Below are 22,743 nucleotides of genomic sequence, written 5' to 3' on the forward strand. Positions count from 1 at the left end.
GTCTTAATATATGCATCGTAGTCACTATTCCATTGCTGTGAAGAGACATCATGACCAAGGCAACTCTTTTAAAAGAAAACGTTTAATTAGGGGCTTGCTTACAGCTTCAGGATGTTAGCATGTTATCATCATAGCAGGGAGCATGACACCACACAAGCAGGGGTGGTGCTGGAGAAGTAGCTGAAAGCTGCATCTTGATCCGAAGGCAACAGGCAGAGAAAGAGAGACTCTGGGGCTGGTATGGGCTTTTGAAATCTCAAAGTCCACTTCTTCCAACAAGGACACACCACTCCAATGAGGTCACACCTCCTAATCCTTCATCAGCTGGGAGTAAGCATGCAGATATATATGCCTATAGAAGCTAATCTCTTTCCAACCACTAAAATACGCTAGCAAAAATAAAAGGAAAAGCATAAAAAGTACCTGGAATGATTTTTTTTAAAGACTTACAAAAGTAACCAGAAAATATTTAGTGTGCTAGAAAACACTAGAACATTTTCAAAATGTATCAGCCATGGGATTTGGTAAGGAGGTAGAGTTTTTTCACAGGGTGTTACTGAAGGAAGTACAGGTATTGAATTGATTAGTAAAGAGACAAGCAGACATTCCACATGGAAGGGAGAGCATATGAGAAATGGTACAGTGTCCAAGAGACAGAAATTGGCCAATGTGACTGGAATCATCAGCCATTAGATGTTTGTGACAGTTTTTGGTTAATCAAGATAGTTAAATGTCACAGAAGAATACACAGAAGCAGTTTGAAGTCCCTGAAAGGGCTGAGTTGGGAAAATGAGAAGTTATTAGCTTTGCTTTAGAAGATGAATCAAAGAGACAAAGATTAAGAAAAAAATTAAACTAATGATTGCATAAAATATCTTAAAACAGTGGACCCTACTAGAAGAGAACAGAGGTTCAGGAGTGAGTGTGGCTGAGTGGGACTCCCTGCTCCTCTACCTATCAAACTTGGTGTCTCTTGAACTTCTGAAAGCCCCATACTGCAATTTTCTCTTCTAAAGTTGGCCACAGAAAAATACAGATCTTATTAGGCTACTATAAAAAGTCAGATGAATATATATTCAGAGTTCCTAATGGAGCTAGCCCATTATCATCACAATAAAATATCACTGATTAGAAACGTGTATGTACATTTCAGATATTCACATACACATAATTTTTAGTAATTGTCTTATTTCTAAAACTAACTAACTTGAAAACAATGAAATTACAGATTTTTCCAAACTGTGTTCACACTACTTTGTAAGATATAAGCCAAAGGATGGGCATGTGATATATGTTTCCTGAAGAACATAAAAAGCAATAAGGAGCAGAAAGAAAGGGCTCACAGTGGATGTCGAATATTAGGCTGGTGAGGAAAAAGCTAGTGAAGGGAATGAGGTTATTAACTCTCCATGACCTCCCTCAGAACTTAGAGAAATGTGTTGAGTCAGTGTCCACATGATGCTCCTCAGAAACATACTTAAAATTTCTGAAATTAAGTACAAGATCAAAATGACAATATAATCATGCCGTATCTTCACATGTATGTGTGGAACTACACAGGAAATGTAAGAGGAACATGGAGAGCCAGCAGTATAGATTGGGAAGAAGGCATTTCAGAGAAGAAAGATTGGAATCTTATAAAAACATAGATCCATATAAACACAGAGACAGAGACATTGTCTATGTAATCCACACAGTGACGAAGAGAGGTTTTGCTGCCTCCTGCACAAGAGTTGGAGCTCCACACAGGTGACCTGCATCCTTCAGAGCAAGTGTGACTGAGTAGCACAGTGCTACAGTTACCTCAGGCTTCAAACCACTAGCAGCTCCTTGGAATTCAGGAAGCATAGCCTTGAGTGCACACAGTAAGGACTGAGACTCTGGAGGAACTGTGCAGATAGGAGAGAGGCCTCCTCAGCCATGATGCTTAGCATTTCAGCCTCACATCCTAATGTTTAAGTCTTCGGTTTCAACAAGGTGAAAAAAAAAATCAGAATATATGGATCTTGGCAACCTGGCTATGAGAACAGCTGGTGAGCCTGATAGCTGCTGGATTAAAAATCAGTGGATGTCATTATGCTTTTGATTTGCCCATACAATAACTCTTACCAATGGGAAAATGATGAGTGACTCACTGTAGCATGTTTTCAGCAAAATCACAAACTAAAACCTCAGAATGTCCTACTGCAGTTTTTTATTAGCCAAGAGACTATCAAAGCATACAGTGTGACCAAGTGTGTGATAGAAATAGGCTGCAAAGATGGGACTCAGTCAGCAGCCTAATCATTCTATGTGTGCTACAGACTGCGGCGTCATGGCTTCTGTATACGCAGTTGGTCTCATGAGAAAAATGGCAGGCTCTTGTGATGGCCGATGAAGGGAGAAAATAATTTAAACATACCTGATTTAAAACCTCTGTTGTTCCATTAACAAGGTTTTCCCAGAAATACCTATAGAAAGCAGGTGATCATATTTGTTATCTGTCTCGGAGTTTATGCATAAATTAGGGAGGGTTTTTATTATTTGTTTTTGTTTTATCCAATTGTAATGGAAACTTTCTAAGACATTTCATAGTAACTATGGCAACGGCTTTAACAGATAGTGCAGCATAATGAATGGTACCCCAGATTTGAGCACTAAGTGTTATGAGTGGGACACTAGCTATGCCTTCTAATAGAATATCATTAAACTACAATACATACCCTCATCTATAAAATGAAAGGAATAATAGAATCACTGCGTCAAAATGTTGATGTAGTATACGCTACTTACTTTATATTAGTATTCACCATTTCCTAAATGCTTAGAACAGCAAACGAATGAATGAATTAATGAAACACACAATGCATATACCCTACACATCCTTCTTCCTAATGTGTGCCTGTCTTATAGTGTACCCTTTTTCAATAATCAAAATTATTGAAAGTTACCCGCAAATCAAGGATGTTGATGGAATGTTACATGCCATCTCAGCACTTCACTGGCACTCTGGAAGCAACTGCCTCAGCCATATCAGTGCTTCACAGCTCACTCTCCTTGGACTCACTGCAAAGCATTTTCAAAGACATGCAGTACCAAGTTAAATAAATATGGTCATCTTGTATTTGAATAGTTTTCAAATGCATCTTGCTGGAGCTGGTGAAGCATGGGTGCTCTTGAGTTCAAGGAGACCTTCACTGTTTTGTAGTTCCTCGGTGTTGATTCAGACACTACAACTAGTATCTCTTGATATTCTGACACTTTGACATTTAAAGGGAAACTTGTACTTGGAAAGGTTGAGAACCATGAGTCTCAGTGCATGCCACATAACTAAAATGTAATCTTTGCCTCCACGAGCTCCCTGGCAGAAGCAAAGGGCACTGCGTCAAGAATATACAGACTCGAGGTGTCCTGCTAAGCCTTCTCTTCTAAAGGGCTCTGGGCATCGTGTGCCTAAATCTGTCTACATGTGTGAATCTCTTTAGGCTTGAAGGTCAAGCTTTGTCCGAAACAACCATTATGAACAAATACTGCCTTTCTTGTTCATGTGGAGAAGTTGAGATGGAATAAGGTTACCTTACCAGAAACCTTGCAATGTTTCAAAACACCAACATTGATTGTCTCTCTAAATATTTACCTTCATTGAGAGTTTCTTCAGGTAGGTGCCCCAAGTCCAACAACTTCGTCCACTGATCCTCCACCATTGTGACAGAGCTCATAGCAACATTCATGATAGTCATGATGGTGATGATGATGACAATGATAACGATGATGATGAATAAAAAAAAGAAGACTGATTTTCTATTATATTCTAGTTTGTCTAGGTTTCTGGAACTTTCTGACTAAACAACATGCCCAACAGGAAGACATGCACTGGGCTGCATGTCTTCTTTTGTGTGTGAGTGTAATAACAGTTAGTGCAGACACCCTTTGCCCCCTGACCAGTGAGGCAGCTCAGGCACGGGCCAAACACATGCAATGGGTTCATGAAATCCAATTTCATTTTTCTCCTTCTGAAAATATAAGGCCCCATTTCCAAATTGCCCTTGCTATTGGGTCGGAGATGGGTGATTAGTTTGTCACACAGGGATGGGGATAGAATTGATATGTGTAACACAGCCACTGAAGTTAGAAGTGGATATATGGCCTCGACCTACTTTCTTCTGAAACAATTTAATACTTGCTGCTAAATTCACATTAGAAACATTTTTTTGTTAAGATACTCTTATTCTGTGCCCCAATTTGTCACCTATCTAAGGAAGAATATTTTCTAAACAAACCACTTTCCTAGATGAAATTTAAAAAAAATTTAGAAATATACTGACTTCAGATTTTGATAAAATGGATTTAAATATGACTCCTATCTTATGATTGAGATCTTTGGAAAATTGAACAAGATCCCCAAGTCTTATTCTGTTGTCTGTGTAATACACAAAATGTCCACTACCATGCAGGACTGTTATGTAAAATAGTTTAGGGAACTAAATTGGTATGTTTATATGTTCATGTATCCATATGAACACATAAAATTTACATTCCATTAGATACATAAAGTAGTTACATGAATAATAGTTTTTCTATATTGTATTATTCCTAATAAATGTAATTTGTATAGTAATTAATGAAAGGGTCAGAATACTTGTGTTTCAATAATGAAATGGGATATGAAAATCTCTAATTCAGCTCCTCATTTTACAGAGATATGCAAATGAAGGTAAACGAACTAACAATGTTCCCTACAGGGAAATTCTCTTCTATTCTGCCATTGTATCCTTGATATTAAATGTCAACTTATGAGAATATGCAATTTAAAGATCTATTCATCTATATGCTGTATTTTAAAATGGGTCATCAGGATAGATCAGAGGTTAAAAAGCACTTGCTGGTCTTGCAGAATACCCGGGTTCAGTTGCCAACACCTACCTGTAACTCTAGTTCTGATCTGATGCCCTCTCTGGCCCCTGTGGTGCACATAAAGACAATCAGGCGTAAATATATACACGAAAATAAATAAAATTTAAAATAAAATAGTGCATCAGTCCTGCCCAACTTCATTAAAATTAGAGGCACAGGGCCCAACTTCATTAAAATTAGAGGCACAGGGGTTCAAGCACTAATACTTGAGGTGACAGAAGTGATGTTCTTTTCTTCATGCAAAGCCAACTGAGTTACATCAAATTGATGACACAGCTGTATCTTTACCATGGAATCAAGTTAATTGTGCAGGTAATGTAGCATACGGCACAGGCGCTATCAGCATAGACTTCGGTCTGGTTCAAGTTCTTCTGTTTTCTAATGCAACAGCTGTATGAAGCTTTAATACCATTTATTTCTAGAATACTAACTCTCAGTTTCCTACTCTATGAAATCAGAATAATGGCTTTGCTGTGTATAAATTTTCTGAGCATTAAACAAGTTAATGTTTATAAAATCACTTAGCGCAGTATCTGATGAACAAAAACTACCAACTTATGCTAGTTACCATGGTGTACAGATAATCCATTCTCCTCAGAACAGTCATATAATGGACATGCCTGGTTACAAATATTTAATTCACATACATACTATGAATAAGAACATGTTACATCCCCTAAACCATTTTTGCAGCACATCTATAGAAACATTATAATTGAGTTACCACATAGAATTCCACTGTTGGAAAACATGAATGTGTTCTGATGATACATGATATAGGTGTGAAGACTACAATTATATGAACTGTATTTTTAAAATATTTTAAAACACTAGGATAAACACTTAAACCAACTCACTAAAGAATAAATGTTTGCGTTTACGAGGGTGTTGCCAAATTTCACTTTATCATAACATCAGTTTTGCATGCCATAGCTATTCTTGATGTGGGACATTCAGAGTAAGAAGCGTGGATTCAGAGATAAACCCCAGGCACACTCTTTCTCAACACAGCAACTTGGCACTTCACTCATTTGCATTTTTCTTGCGAAACCCAAGTGAGCAACGTTGAGCTGCCTGTTCTTCGGGGCAATAGAATAGTACTCACTTTTTGAAGAATACATTAATAAATTAAAGACTGAAGTAATCAGCCTTGAACTGTTTTACTTGCCCTCCAGGAAATTATCCTCATTGCCTGTGCCTCCGGGATCTTTTGAATTGTCAGCACCATTCAAAACATTTCTTATGATTCCACCAGGGATGTCATTTATTATCATATCTATCGCTTCTCACGCTGCCCTCTCCTGCCTAAACCAAATGAACCAATTTGACTGTGTAACCAAGCATCAGAGTCAAGAATCACTCACTGACTGTAGTGCTGGAAGTTCTAAGTGATGTTAGTGCCTCTGGAGCTGTTGTTTTCCCCTGAGTTACCTTCAGGGTGTTGGAAAACTGCATCAGATCTTGCTTATACACCAATGTCCCTCTTGTTCCTGAACTCCAATACTTAGAATAAGGTTTTAAAGCAATCTCAATTTTCCAGAGTTGGATTCTTGCTCCCTTCTGCCAACAACTTGCTAGACTCCTGCTTCCAAGCCAGATGGACTATCATACTCCAAAAACTACCCAGCTCCCACCCACCTGTCTCTGAGTAGCACTACTGCTGGAGAATTCCAGCTGCTGGGCCCCAACCATATGACGTTAACCTCAGAGCACCAATTTAAGACCAGATGGAGAACAAATTTGTTCAATCAACTTGGACCCTGAGTCAGATTCCTGCCACATTCCTTGGAAGCCAACTTTCCAACTGAGGCAATTTCCATAGTCTTGGCATTACCAATTCCTAACTTGTTTCTGTCTTCCTACAAGCCAAAATGTTGAGGATTCCTTGTGCCACACAAATTGTCTTAGCAAGTACATTAGAATAAATAATTCACACCTTTGGCAACATAGCATCATGCTCCTACCTGCTGGCACCTCTTTGTGATAGAATATCAATGAGAAGGACCTTCAGGTTATCACCCAGTTTACTTGGATATTTTGGGGACATTTCCAAGTCTATACTGTCCCAGCAACAAAATAATATGGTATTCTTTACATTTGTGGTATAGAGTTAGAACAAAGTATACCACATAGTTTTATGTTGTCTGTAGTCCTTTATGGACCAAGAAGAAGAAGAGGTGTCTCTTCCTCCATGTGTCTGGGGCTTGGTCAGTGCCACTATTGGAGTTGTCTTCCTGGTTTTCCCCACTATTTCTATTGTTTCTTCTCTGGGATTTGCTTATTTTCTCATTTTTCATTCCCTCCCCAAGCAGCCATACACACTATACATTATACACTCTGACAATACAACAAATCATACCTGGGAGGGACTATAGGACTCAGTCCTGGGACTGGGCTCACAAGGACTGTTGAGAGCTCCTTTAATGAGCTGGTGAATGACCACAGGTTTCTGTAGATCTAAATATATGTTACAAAGCATTGATAGCTGTGGGAGGAGCGAGGATGAAGGGAAGACAGGAGTGGGAAAAAGGCAGAGGAAAGACAAAGAAGAGAGGTAAAGAGGGAGACGGGTTGTTTCTGGGCAAGTGAGAGGAACAGTTGGTGGGGAGGAAAGGATTTAAGCTATGATCAAACACAGGGGCAGTCACTTCCAAATCCAAAACTGTCTGCTAATTGCACTGAAAACCCACAACTATTTTTTAATCTTATTTTCATGATCATAGGCTTCTCAGGCTGGCATAATTACCTTTTGAGGTTTCATTAGCATTTGGCCAAATTACTCCATCTCTACTTCAAAATATTCTGCCTCCAGAACAGAATCTAAAGCCTCTTCTCTTTTAACTCAAAGCAGCTTGTAAGCTGTTGGCAACTTTGTCCCTGAAGAATGACATAATTAACCTGAGTCTGTTGCATTCCCATTGCTGGATGTCTTATTACTGATTTCTAAGTCAGCCTTCATTTAATTATAAGCAAACATTTTAGAGTATTATTTATTCATGGTTCTAGACTTTTTCCAAATCTACCCCAAGGTTCAGTTTTCAGTAATCGCTGTCAGTCATTCTCACTCCATTAAACACCCTGGAGCACGCATTAGCATGGTAAATAGTCCACAGGAAAGATGATCCTGAGGGATTAGATAGCAAAGGGACATGCTGTGTCTTTCTGTGAAGTGGTTGGCCTTTTGATTCCATGATCATACTAGCACAAAACTGTAGAAAGTGTGCGGAAGCAGAGAGTAAGCACAAGGCTGCTCGCTTGGTCTGAAGGACAATGGTGTAGGGAACTGCTACAAAATCAGAGGAACAGGTGGTACTCAATTTTATCAACTCAGTGAGAGAAACCAGGCCTTGGCAAACTAAAAAGTCAACAAATTCTTTTCAGACTGCCCTAGAAATTGAATGCCAGCTAATTTTCAAGAGTCATGCTTTTGATTGAAAGGACCATCTCTTCTGCTGGCCAGCATAGCTCCTGCCTAGAAAGAGGGTAACTTTTAAAGGGATCGCTTACTGAAACACAACTGTGTGATTATGCACTCGGACAAGTGGCAAATGACATGATCAAAAAATAGTACATGCTCGTAGAATGACTTCATTCTAGCACCTGTCACTCTTTTTGTCTCTTGGGCTTTATGTAGCAAATATCTTCAGCAATGCAGGCTATGGTTTCTATTGCAAGTAAGTATTCAACTCTGCCATTGTTGAGTAAAGTAGCAGCCATGGAAAGGGAAAGTAAAATTATAGACATGATTCTTTCCCATAAAACTTTATAGACAAAACAAGCAGGAGACCCAGTCCATATTACATCTATCCATGGGATGGATCATAATGAGATGCATCCCAACTACCAAAGGTAGATATTACCAGCCTCAGAAAGAGTCTGAGAAAGAAATTAAGTTATTAGAAATGATAGAGGCAAATCATGGCAAGGAATCTCTTAAGCCAGGATTTACTGTTTTGAGTCTCATTTTAGTAGATGAAAGTTAGGTAATCATGAGTTCATGTAATTTAGACACTGGCAAATCTCATTAATTCTCTTTAACTCAAATAAGTTATTACCTTCTGGTGTGCCACATACTTGTGTCAACTGCAAATGTTATTACACCCTGGGAGTAGAAGAGAAATACCCATTTGTTAATCCTCCTGAAAACCGAATGCTCCGTGCTAACAGCAGGATTTGAACACTTCCTTTCAGTATGACCGCAGCACAAGGGAAGAAGCGTCTAAACAAACTTAATAAACTGTTTATTTTTTCATAATTTCCAGCTCTTCAGGGTGGGAGGTTTTGTTGTTGCTATCACTGTTTGGCCTGCCAGTTAAAACACGTCCACTGCCTCTCATCTCCACAGTCCTTTTCCAGCCTCTCTGAAGTTCATCTCACAGCTAGAGCTGTTGGAAGTTCACCTCTGATGTAACAGACAGGATTTTAATGGAGGTGGTGGTGGTGGTGGTGATAGTGTGGGGGGGGGGGTGATGGTGTGGGTGGGGGTGATGGTGGTGGGGATGGGGGTAATGATGGTGGTGGTGGTGGTGATAGTGGGGGGTGATGGTAGGGGTGGGGGGTGGTGGTGGTGGTGGTGGTAATGGGGGTAGTGATGGCAACAAGGAAAATGTTTAGTAGTTCAGACTTCACCCTTTATTTTTATTTTTCTTAGTTTTATGGGGAGTGTATAGTCGACCTTCCTCTCACAGAGTAGGTGAAGAAAAACTGGGGGGATGGCTGGCCCTCAGCTCTATGACATACCCTTTAGGTCTCCATTGTCACCTATATATGATGTCAATACTATTTTACTTTCTAGATAATTGACTCATGGGTAATGAGTTCCACCAAGCTTTGGAAATGACTCTGTGGTACTTTGTTGGAACCCAGAGTACAACTATTTTCATCAAGCCTCAAAGTCCTCATCTGTGGTGGCCAATTGTTCTTGACTTGATGCCAGCAAGTCACCATCTCTTCATCACCTCACTAGGATACTTCAGGGAGCTGTGACATACCAGAGTGATTTGCAGACCACCTTCAGACAAGAATAAGCATAATTACTGAGTGCTACTTTGGATGTATCTGTGACTTGGACTTTCTACCAAGGCTGAACGACTTCTATTCAGTATATCTAGGAGAAAACACAGTCATTCTGAAAGGGTAAAGGCCCTTCCCTACTCATCTTGTATACTCAAAGTTAACTACACTGTTCAAATTCAGGAAACTAATAGCAGCTTTTATTCCTATCTACTCAGCCATTTCTCTGGTGTCTCCTTTACTATTCTCCCCACCAACTATTTAGACTCTTCTCTCTCTGTCTCCTTCCCTTTCTCCATTCCTCCCTCCCTCTCTATCTATCCCTTCTTCCCTACTTCCCTTCTTCCTCCCATCAGTCCCTTTCTACCTCTACTTCTCCCTCTCCCTCTCCCTCCATCTCCATCTCTAACTCTGTACAACAAAGGCCACATGAAAACAGAGTTCTGGAGTCAAGCTCTATATGTCGTATGTATTTCATATTTCACGGGACTACGACAACACAGAAGGCTCTGTGTTTTGATAGAGCCCGGCTTTCATCTGTCTTCTGTAAACATCCATTCGTAATGTGCCAATATCAATTCAATTTCTCTTGATTTCTCTTTGATAACAGTTAAACTCTTCCAAAAAATTGATGCCTACATCCCACTAAAATGATTAATTAATTAAGTGGAGCGCTATACTGCAGCAATATCAACCCTTTCACAATCTATGGGTCACTTTGAAGACAATCATCTATGTATTAGTCAGTTTCTGTCACTGTGGGAAAAAAAAGTCTGAGAAAGCAACTTAAAGAGATGAAATATTTATTTTGACTCAGAGTTTCAGAAGTTTCACTCCATGATCTTTTGGCTCCCTTGTGATGCTCATGATAGCTAGTGAACAACATGCAGTCAAACAAAGAAGAATATCTCATGGTAAGCAGAAAGCTGAGAAGAGAGAGCTAGAAACAAGAGGTCTTCCCGAACAGGCCCTCAGGGACAACTTTCTCCAACTACATTTTCCCTCTTAATCTCTCCCCCTTCCAAACAATACCATGAGATTCTGACAGCATACAATGAATCCTTCAATGGATTAAACCATTGATTAGGCCAGAGCCAGCCTTCATGATCTTATCATTTCCGCCCTTTTTCAGAGCATTACCTTGGAGACCAAACCTCTAGTGCATATGCTATTATGGGGGCATTTCAAATCCAAACCACAAGAGAGAACTACAAATGTCTACCTCTTCAAATGAATATATTAGAGTTTAGTCCTCACTACATGCACACGCACAAGTAGACTAGGGAAAGAGAAGGGGAGTTGTCCAGAATTTCTCACCTCTGGAAGACAAGATATCAAACTTCCCATAGACTTCCTAGAGTGAAGAGGGTCAGCATGCTTCAGGTGAGTCCTAGAGTCCCAACATTCAGGAGACAAAAGCAGCAAGACTGTAAGTTGGGAGCCAGCTTAGACTACAGAGAAAGACCCTGGCTCAAAGAAAAGTAAATGAAAGAAAAACTCACAACAATTTTATACTACTCATGCATCACATTAGTCACTTTATGAGATATATCTCATCCTTTGACTATTCACTCTATAAGCAGAAAATTTATTTTATATTTTTAATTTTTGCTAAGCTCATTTTTGCTAACATCTAATTTTTAATTCTATCATTCAAGTAATTAAATGAGTAGGTCAAGTGTAATTCCCACATACAGATAAGGAGACATACACACAGACACACACTCATTTTATGACATATCTGGATGACTTTATACATTACTGCAAAGTTGTATCTGAGAGGTCATATGGCAACATCATATTAAATCTTTTATGAGTCATGTGGTAATGGTTTTGTCCTAAATATATTTAGAATTATAATTTTTAGAGATCCCTTTCCTAACTCTTGGATTATTTTTTGCGATGGCTGAATCTTTCCAGCATTTTGACTCACTACTCAATCTGAAAGTATTTTGAACCTTTCTTCATAATTTGCCCAACTATGCTGACTAATCTCTGCTTTCCCTTTCCTTTCCAGCTCCTCTCCTGCTAGGTCTTGGCATGATTTTATTCAACTACTTATAAATTATAAACTCTCGCTTCACATCATGTGTATTCTGAGTGTGTGCCTTTCGCTGCATCTTGAAAACATCATCAGCCTGTTTATACATTTCAGAAACAAAAGGCACTAGCTGTGCGAAAGCTATTGACTGCCAGACTCTTACTAGCTTATTTCAAATTGTGATATATTGCTGCAACAAACAGCTACTGAATCTTTTAATGTAAATTAATGCCATTTTTAAGACGGGCTAATGGCCCTTGGCTCTCAGGAAGAATGGAAAGATTTTGTCAGTGGCTGTTCCTTACTGAAAACCCTCAGTGAAAATTCAAACCCCATGATTTCTGGAAGCAAATAGTTCTTCTTGATGACATACTGAAAACACCCACCCCCATCATCTAGTCCACACTCTTCTTCTTGGTCTAGCTAGGACTTATTACAGAAGGAGGGGCATGTCTTTTGCCCACTTCCTGGAATAGTTTTTGTTTTCTGTAGTAGGGGATCCTTTCTACTTTGTTAAACTCTTCCCACTAAGCCAACAGACTAACCTCTCATTTACTTGATGAAGAAATGGGTAAGAATTAACTAACTAGTCTCATGAATACCTGAATGTATTCTTCCCTGAGAAGTCAAAGACAGACTCTGTCTTCTCTAGCACTAAGCTATCATGAGCATCTGGCTACATGATGTACACACTTGCTTATTAAATGCTATTCACATACAAAAGAGCCTCCTAGGATTTTTAAAAGATCAATTTTATTTACATATACATGTGTGCATATGCAATGCTTTTTTCCTTTCAATAAAATAAGGTCTTATTCATAACATTTCCCACATTCTCAGTCCTAAAACCTCTCTTACCTCTCTTTCCCTTGGCAATATGATTTTTATGAGCAGCTAGGAAGGCCTCTCGGCTTCTCACATTTATTTGTTGATTCAAACTCCCCAAGTTCCTCTTTTCTTCTCAACAAAATAGCTGGCCAGAAGTAAGAAAAACCTTTGCTCACAGTACAGTCTGAGGATTAAGTGCAGCAGCATACAAGAGCAGGCTTCCTCAATCCTACCTACAGGGCATTCCCAGTGTCCAGTAAACACCAGATGTCTTTGCCTCCTCTCTTACTCTAGCCGCAGCAGTTGCATCTATCCTGCAACTATTGGATTCAAGGTTAGATTCTACATTTAGAAGAGAGCCTTCTCCACCTCGGGAAGTCACCCCACTTACAGGACAATGCTAAACACAAACACCAGTTAGCTGCACATGTGATGGAAAATTGTAGTCAGTCCAATGAATAACAAAAGAATACAAACCTAACAAAAGACTTTAATTGGAAGCTCTCCTGTCTCCATCTGCTCTAACATCTTTCACTGAGTCCTGCTTATTATTGCTGGAGACAGATAAGCTTCTAACTAATCTGAATGAAGTGAGGTGTGACACAATTGTTGCCTTTGAACTCTTTTCTGATTAATAAGTGTGCAGCTTAGGCACATACGTCACAATAGATTTCAGTGCCTTTTCTTTTTTTTTTTCAAATTTCAGGACATTATTCTATTTCGGGTACATCAATGTGCACTTAAAACTAAATTTTGCACAGCACAATGTATTTACTAGAACTTTGTTTTGGTGAGGCAAAATAATACAAGGACACCATTCCAATGCAAAACAATTTGCAGTTACTACCTGTCTTCCCAAGTGTTGGGTCAAGCCAACCTGCAGACAAATTAATGACCTGAAATTATTGTCTTACTTTGGGAGAAGTATTGCTGTGTAAATATTGCTGTCTTTGGAAGAGCAGATCTCATAGGACCAATTTAAATACGGAGGAAAGAATAAATGAGCCAATATTTAAAATAAGCATTGAAACACAAAAATCTACCAATTGGAACTGCTACTAATATTTTTCAGAAAAATAGCCTCATAAGGAAAAGCAGAAGTCATAATCAGAAAAAGAGAAGCAGAAATTCAAATAAAATCAATCTGGGTTAAGGTGTTTAGACACACACACACACACACACACACACACACACACACACACACACTTTCAAACATACATCATTCTACTGCTCATCCCTATACATGGACAACAGATGCATAGGGTGATTGCTAGGACCCATCAGTAATACAAGGAACACTTTCTGAAAATTGATAGAGGGGAATGTTTACAGGGCCAATAAACCAGCACATGTCTTGGGTGACTCCTCTTTCCTTCTTACTTTTCATTAGCTCTGTTCTTCCACAGTCTCACAATGTACTTGGAGAGATGATAACCTTAAGACAAGGTTTCAAGAAAATAAAATAGAAAGAAAGAAGATGAAAAACAAAACGTTTAACATTTTCAGGGAGGAAGGAAACTGCTTCATATAGCTTGAGACAGCATTCTTAGAATTCTTTCAGAAATATAATGATATAATTATTCACTTGATTTATAAACTCCATAAGGTCAAAGGTGGGAACTTAAGAAACTTTGTATACACAGCAAGTAGCACAGTAAAGAAAACTCAATAAACGTTTACTTCTGGAAAAGAATATGAGCTTGTGCATACACACACACACACACACACACACACACACACACACACACAATGACAGTGAATTCCTTCACTAACAGAATTTTCTTGTAGGCTTAAAGAAATAACTGAGGCCACTAAAATGAGATTCAAAAGCAGATTAGAAGTTTTAGATTTTGAAAGTGGAAACAAGAAAATTAGTAAAGTCTAACTAAGAACCCTGGAAGGTAGGAACACTTCAGGAAATTATGATGTCAACAAAGACAAGAAAGGGGGAATTTTTAGGAATAGAATTCGTTGTGTTAAAATCCTACAGTGACATCAGCTAGGACATGCTAGAGAAAGTTTTCTCTACATTAAGCAACCAGCAAGCATTGTTAACTTCATCAAAAGTAATGAATTGACTCAATCTTTTAATGTGGCTGTAGTTCAACTTATTGAAAGAAAATCTAAATTATTTAAACCATTTCCCATTTCATTAGTCTAGAAAACCAAACAACCATAATGAATTGATTCATTCATTCAACAAACATAAAATGAGCATGCATTAATAATATGGATTTTGCAGTCACCATATACCTGATTTGTCATCTCTAATTTTTATTCATATCAAACTCACCTTGAGAATGTTTTAGAAAACACATATGTCCTTGGCAGTGGCCCAAAACTAAATGAGTTTGGATCTTACACTATAAGACCAAAGCATTTGTATTTGTAAGTGTTCTAGTGAAAATTCAGCATACATCAATGTGGTAAGCCACTAAAATATTGCCCCCCCCCCAAGAGTCATGGTGTAAAAACAAATCTGTGGTTGCCTTTCCCATGTCAGAAACTTGGAGAACTTAGATAATCTAAAAATTCTCATGCTGAAATGCAAGAGAATTCTTGGTAGAATACGAGCAATTATTGTTCTAGAAATATAAAAATAAAGGAAAAGGAGTTTCCATCTTGTGGTAGAATAAAAAACACAGACCAGAGAGAAACCATAATAGTTATGTGACTAAAGAAGAATGGATTCTTCAAAGAAGCTAGGTCACAACACCTTGGGGAAGGTATATGGTATAACCTGGAGTTAACTTCTGCAAGATTCAGGAAAAATGACCTAGAGCTTGGGGTCACAAAGTCCAGCACCCTGGGTGGTACCAAGATAATGTGGCAGATAAGGATGCATACAAATTGTGAGATTTTTCTTCAAGAATTAATTCCTTCATCTGAAAATACTACAGGAGGGGTCTCATGGAAGTAGTTCCTGGGGCTTGTCTTTCTTGATTCACAATAGGAGAGCACTGACTTAGACAACTGAGTTACTATAATAAAGTACCACAAACTGAGCATACTGTAAACAATAGGAAAGTGTATCTTAAAGTTCAGGAGGCTGGGTGTCTAAATTCAAGGTATAAAAAGACTTGGTTCTGCTGAGAGCTTCTTCCTGGTTCATGAATAGCAGTATTTTCATGGTATTGCAAAAGGGAACTCGGCTGTCTTTGGCCCCTAATCAGACATTAATCCCATTAGCGAGTGTTCCACCCCTCAAGGGCTTCACTTGCTAATATCAATATCTTGAGGTTTAGGATACTTCAAGTTATGAATAGAGGGAGGTGCCCACAGGGCGTATTCAAGTCTTTGCAAGCAGATAATGAAGAATTTCAACTTTTACCAACATGAACACAGGAAGATTTCATGGGGGAAAGCTTTATATTTAATAGTCACTGTAAATTGCATCGGTCTTTTTTCACTTACCTGACTCCTCCTAGCCCTTCTCCCCCAGATCCTCTGTTTCCCTTCCAAATAAAGAGCAGGCCTCACAGGGGTATCCACCAAACATAGCCTAATAAGATACAATAAGACTGGGCACAAACCCCCATAGCAAGGCTGGATGATGCAACCCAGTAAGAGGAAAAGAGTCCAGAGCACAGGCAAAAGAGTCAGAGTTACTTTTGGGAGTTCCACAAGAACACCAAGCTACACAACCATAAAGTATATGCAGAGGACCTAGCTCACACCCATACAGGGTCCACGTTTGTTGCTTTAGTCTCTGTGAGTCCCTCTGAGCCCTGCTTAGTTGATTCTGAGTCTTTTTCTCCTAGTATCCTTGATATCGCTGACTCCTACAATCCTTTTTCCCCCTCTTCTGTGGGGTTCACCTGGTTCCACCTAGTGTTTGGCTGTGGGTCTATGCATCTGCTCCATCAGTTGCTGGATGACACCCTTCTGGTAGCAATTGGGCTAGGCACCTACCTATGACTATAGCAACATATCATTAGGAATCATTCCATTCACTTTTTTCTCCAGTAATGTTTGCTTCTGTGCTAGGTCTCTGGGATATCCTGGCCATCTAGGCAGTGTCAGGCGTGGGCTCCCTCTCTCAGCATGAGACACAAGTTGGACCAGTTAATCAAGGTTTGGCCACTCCCACAAGATCTGCTCCACCATTGGCATTGCCCCAGAACATCTTGCAGGCAGGACAGAAAGTAGCTCCGGAAGGTTTTGTTGCTGGGTTGATATTCCAGTCCCACTGCCTTGCTTGGTTACGGAAGATGGCCAGTTCAAGCTATGTATCCCCCATTACCAGAGACTTTGCTAGGGTCACTTTGGAAATTCCAGGGAGTTTCCACTGCACCAAGTTTCTACATTAGCCCCACAATTCCTCCAATGTCAGTCTAGAGTGTAAAGAGGTATATTGAATTAATTAAAACCACTGACACAGCTATATAAAATGTCTGGCCAAATTAGTTTAAACCAGACCAGATGCTCTGAGTATGATTCAGAGTAAGTTTTAGAGATCATTTATATCTAAAGAACTTCAGAAAGGAGAATACGGAGAATAAGATCTACTTGTAGTGGAATGCTTGGCATTGCTCAGTCAATCTCTCAAGAAGCAATAGTTTCTATAAGAGTATGATGCAGACTTCACTTAACTTTCTATTGGCTGGATAATTTTATAACTTGAGGTAGTAGTCATTGAGTTGTAGACCACCAAAAGCGACACCAATGAAACCTAACAATAAAATAATCCTGCTCATGGTGATGCAAATGATTTCTGTTTTATAGGTAAATCAATGCTCTATAATTCAAAATTTCATATTAACTAGTTAAAAATTCCTGGTGATTACCTCATTAATATATCAGGAAATTTTCTAATAAATTAGGGAATGAAAAGAGAGGTAATTAAAGGAGCTGGATTTGGGCTGGATTTGAGCAACACACATTATGTGCACGTAGCATATTAAATAAAACACTTTAAAAACAGAACAAAAAAAAAGAAAATAGGAACCCCAAAGACTGTAAGAAAACATGTGTAATATATAGCTAACAAAAGACTCCTATGAAGAGTAGATGGAGCAGTTCCAAAATCAATAAGTAAAGTATCTACCAAGTGGAAGAGACAAAGGGAGATAACTCAGAAGACTTTTTACAAAAGAGATTACAGGAATGGCCAATAAACACATAAAACTGAGATCTATTAGTCATGAAAACATCTCATGTTGAGAAATTACTCAGAGGCTGAAAACACCAAATAATCCTAGGATGTGAAATATATGAATCTCTCAACACTTACAGGTAGAAAACCAAAATGGTACAACCATCTTGTAAATCAAAATATTACTTTTATATAAACTCAAACATATATTTTACCCACATTCTAATCTAGCAGTTTATAGCCATTTATCCAAGAAAAAGGAAAGCATAACCAAGAAATTACTTGTATGTACATTTACATAGATGATTTATTTCTATCAGCCCAAGCCAGAAAAGAAAATTTCCAAACACCCAACTAGAGGTTAATGGAAAAACAAATCATGCTTATGTTATATTCATACTTCCCACCATATTAACCTACAAAAAAAAAGACAAAGAAACAAAAACCTATTGAGACATTCAACAGCATGAATAAATCCCTCAGACATTATTCTAAGTGAAAGAAACCAGACACAAAAGAGAATCCACTGTTTTATTCCATTTATGTGATGTTCAAGGACAGACGAAAGCAATCTGTGATCATCCAATGCATAGCAATGGCTGTCTCTGGGGGAGGGGAGGGGTTGATTAGAGAGCAGCAAGGCAAAACTTTTTGGAAGGTTAAAAAGGTTTTTTGATTTCATCATATATCAGGCACTAGATTACATGAGTACATATAGCTATCAAAACCTGTGGGATATGTTACGTCCTTAAACCAATGCCTACTTCCTCAATCACTGCAGCTCTGAATTGAATAGTACCATCTAGCTCTCTGAGTCCTCCATTTTCTGTTTCGTCTTTCAGAGTTTTTTTTTTTTAATTGCCCCACAATATTTGCACATATTTATTAGTTAAAATGTAATTTTTTTTTTTTTTTTTTGGTTTTTTGAGACAGGGTTTCCTCTGTGTAGCATTGCGCCTTTCCTGGAACTCACTTGGTAGTCCAGGCTGGCCTCGAACTCACAGAGATCAGCCTGGCTCTGCCTCCCGAGTGCTGGGATTAAAGGCGTGCGCCACCACCGCCCGGCTTAAAATGTAATTTTTTCATTATGATTAGATTCTATTTTGAGATTTTTGAGGCATTATATTTCATTATATTCATCTTTCTGTGTTATAAAACAGCAAACCTTACTCTTTGTATGAAGCAATAGCCTTGCAAACACAGGCTGACCTAACTTTCTCCCAATCTTTGGTCACTACTATGCTGCATTCGCTTCTAGAAGACCAACTGCTCTTGGGAAGTGTCTGGGGGTGGGGTGTTCTGTGTTTGGGTGGGAATGTTTGTTTTTTGTGACTTTGCTTTTATTCTTGTTACTGTTGTATATTCCAGCACTGAAGACTGAAGACAGCACTCTTTCCATAGTGCTTGACAAGTGACAAGCCACTGAACAAATATCCCAACCCAGGAACAACGTCCTTAGGTACCACTTATGAGATTTTGCAGTGTTCAGTCCTCTGGGTCTGACTTACTTCATTTGGGATAACGCATAATGCTCTCCAGGTCATCAATGTTGTCAAAAGATTTCACACTTTAGTTTGTCTGAATAGAATTCCCTGTGTATATAGCCCGTATTTTCTTCATCCACTCATCTGCTGATATGAATTGTGTTGATTTTGTAGCCTGATTATCATCTTCAAGGACTTACTGTGTTTGAGGAGCCTGTTATTTAGTTTCTTTTTGTATAGTTTATAATTCTTCCCAGTGCTTAAGTCCAGTTTTGTTGTAATGTGAGTATAAAAGACAGTTGACATGATTTGGGTTTTTTAATTGTTTAAATATTTTTGTCCTAACATATATTCTATCCAAGAGAATTTTCCATAAACAGAAGATTATTTTTTTCTTAAATTGTAGATAAAATGTTTTATGGATGTCTGTAAGGTTCATTTGAGCTGGCATGTATTTTAAAGGTCATGTTTCTGTGTTGATATTCTGACTACAGTATCCTTCCATATGAAAATGGATTGTTGAGGCTCCTGATGTTGTTATATTGCAGTCCATTTCTCCCTTAAAATCTACTAATATTTATTGTTCATTTTTAAATGCTCCATTATTCCATGTACTTGTATCTATGTTTTTGTTTTGTTTTGTTTTGTTTTAATATTTTTATTTTGTTCATTTGTTTATTTTACATCCTGATCTCAGTTTCCTCTCCCTCCTCTCTTCCCATTCCCTCTCTTCACCTCACTGCTACCCTGCCCCACATCCACTCCTCCTCTGTTTCTGTTCAGAAAGGGGCAAGCCTCCCATGGGTATCAGCAAAGCATGGCATGTCAAGTTGACACAAGACTAAGCACCTCCCTTTGTATTTAGGCTGGGCAAGGCAATCCAGTATAAGGAATAGGTTCCCAAGAGCCAGCCAAACATTAGGGACATCCCCTGCTTCCATTGTTAGGAGTCCGACAAGTAGACCAAACTACACAACTGTCACATGTATGTAGGGGGCTTAGGATGGTTCCACGCAGGTTCCCTGGTTGTCTATTAAGATTCTATGAGTTCCTATGTGCCCAGGTTAGTTGATTATGTGGTATTTCTTGTGATGTCCCTGACCACTCTGACTCCAACAATCATTCCTCCCTCTCTTCAGCAGGATTCCCAGAACTCCTCCTAATGTTTGGCTGTGGATCTCTGTATCTGTTTCTAACAGTTACTGGATGAAGGCTCTCTGGTGACAATTGGGGTCATCACCAATCTGATCACAGGAGATGACCAGTTCAGGCTACATATCCACTAGGAGTCTTAGCTGGGCTCATCCTTGTAGGTTCATGGGAGTTTCCCTTGTACCAGGTTTCTACCTGACCCCAAAAATCCCCTTCTCCAGTTGTCTCTTTCAGTATTCTCCCCTCTACCTACCCTCCAACCTGATCCCTCAAGTTCCCATCTTCACCTGCCCCCAGTCTACCCAGGACTCTTCTATTTCCCCTTCCCAGGGAGGGAGATCCATGCCTCCCCCTTGGGCCCTCCTTGTTACCTAGCTTCTCTGGGTCTGTGGGTTATAGCATGGTTGTCCTTTACTTTACACTTAATATCCATTTATGAATGAGTACATATCATTTCTGTCTTTCTGGGTCTGGGTTACCTCACTCAGGATGTTTTTTTCTAGTTCCATCCATTTGCCTTCAAATTTCCTGATGTCATTGTTTTTTACAACTGAATAATACTCCATTGTGTAAATGTACCACATTTTCTTTATCAATTCTTTGGTTGGGGGGCGTCTAGGTTGGTGCCAGGTTCTGGCTGTATCTATAATTCTTATAAGCTGTTACTTTCTGGCCTCCTTAACACTACATAACAGTGTTGTCTCTTTTTACACTTTTTAACTTGAAGTTTATTTTATCAGAAAAGAAAGAAATACAAGCATTTATTTTAGTTTCCATTTACATGGAATAACATTTTCCATCCATTCATATTGTCTAATTCTTACTAGTGAAGTGAGTTTCCTAAAGGTAGAAGAATCGCATGTTTTGTTTAAAACTTGTTTTCCTATATTCTGCTATTATTTAGAGAACTTAATCTACTTATTTCAATGACTTATTGAGGTATAGAATCTTCTGTCATTTTGTTCCGTGATTTCAAGTTGTTTTATAGACCTTTTGTTCTTTTTTTACAAATTTAATTAAGTGTGTGTGTGTGTGTGTGTGTGTGTGTGTGTGTGTGTGTGTGTTTGCTGCATGTATATGGATGCTTCCTGAAGCCAGAAGAAGCCATTAGATCCTGTGGAGTTGAGGTTATAGGCAATTATGAATTGCTCAACTTGGGAGGCTGGGAATCAAAGTGAGGTCCTCTGGAAGAGCAGCAAGTGCCCTTAATAGCTTAGCTATCTCTATAGCCCCAGCCTTTTATTCTGTCTTTCTCTTCTTTTACATTAAAGGGAGGGTTCAAAAGCAGAAATGAAAGAAGATAGATACAACATAGTTGAATAAAAAGATTGTGTAAAAAAAAATGAAGTTGGCAAGATGAAGACACTTGCTAATAGTTGTTCTCTGACCTTCACACATTCTGTGTCACACACACACACACACACAAAAAAAAATTAACACATTAGAATAAATGAAAAAATGAATACCATGAACAATTATATTCCAATGAATTGAATAATCCAGAAAAAAAAATGTATAAACTCTTAGATATATGAAACTTGCCAGGACTGAACCATGAAGAAGTAAAAACCTCTAACCAGACCTATACTTTGTGAGGAGATTTAATTGGTAATCAGAAAAAAACTCCCAATAAAGAAAAGTCTAGGCTCAGACACTTCCTATGTGAATTTTACTCAACATACAAAAACAATTGATGCCAATTATTCACAAACTCTTCCAAAACTTAAATAGAAATGAACACTTCTAATCTGTTTTATATTACTCTGGTTACAGAGTTAGAAAAAAATATGTAGTATTGAAACTACAAGTTAATATTTCTATGAATACACATGTAAATATTCTATAGTCTCAATCAAACACACATTAGATAGTCAATTTTAGCAGTGTACTAAAAAAGTTGAATGTACTGTTCTGTTTCCTGTTGTTATTAACACAACACATAGACTGGGTATGCCTTGAGGAAAATGGGTATACTTGGTTCATAGTTTTAGAAGTCTAAGGTTTATCAGAACTACATCTGGTAATATTTTCACTGAATGAGTCCTAGGTTGTTAGGAGACAAGAAGTGTGCACACATTTGAATATCTCCTGTTCTTCCTCTTCTTAGAAAACCACTGGGAAGGCAACTATGCTCACTGCTATACCACCAACTCAACTCTACTGAATGTACCAGGCTCTGCTGACTCCACATGGGAGGCCTTACCTACTTGTAGGAGGGAATGAGGGTTAGAGGGAGA

This window comes from Peromyscus eremicus, chromosome 12 (genome assembly GCF_949786415.1).
Source record: "Peromyscus eremicus chromosome 12, PerEre_H2_v1, whole genome shotgun sequence".
In the NCBI taxonomy this organism is placed as follows: Eukaryota; Metazoa; Chordata; class Mammalia; order Rodentia; family Cricetidae; genus Peromyscus; species Peromyscus eremicus.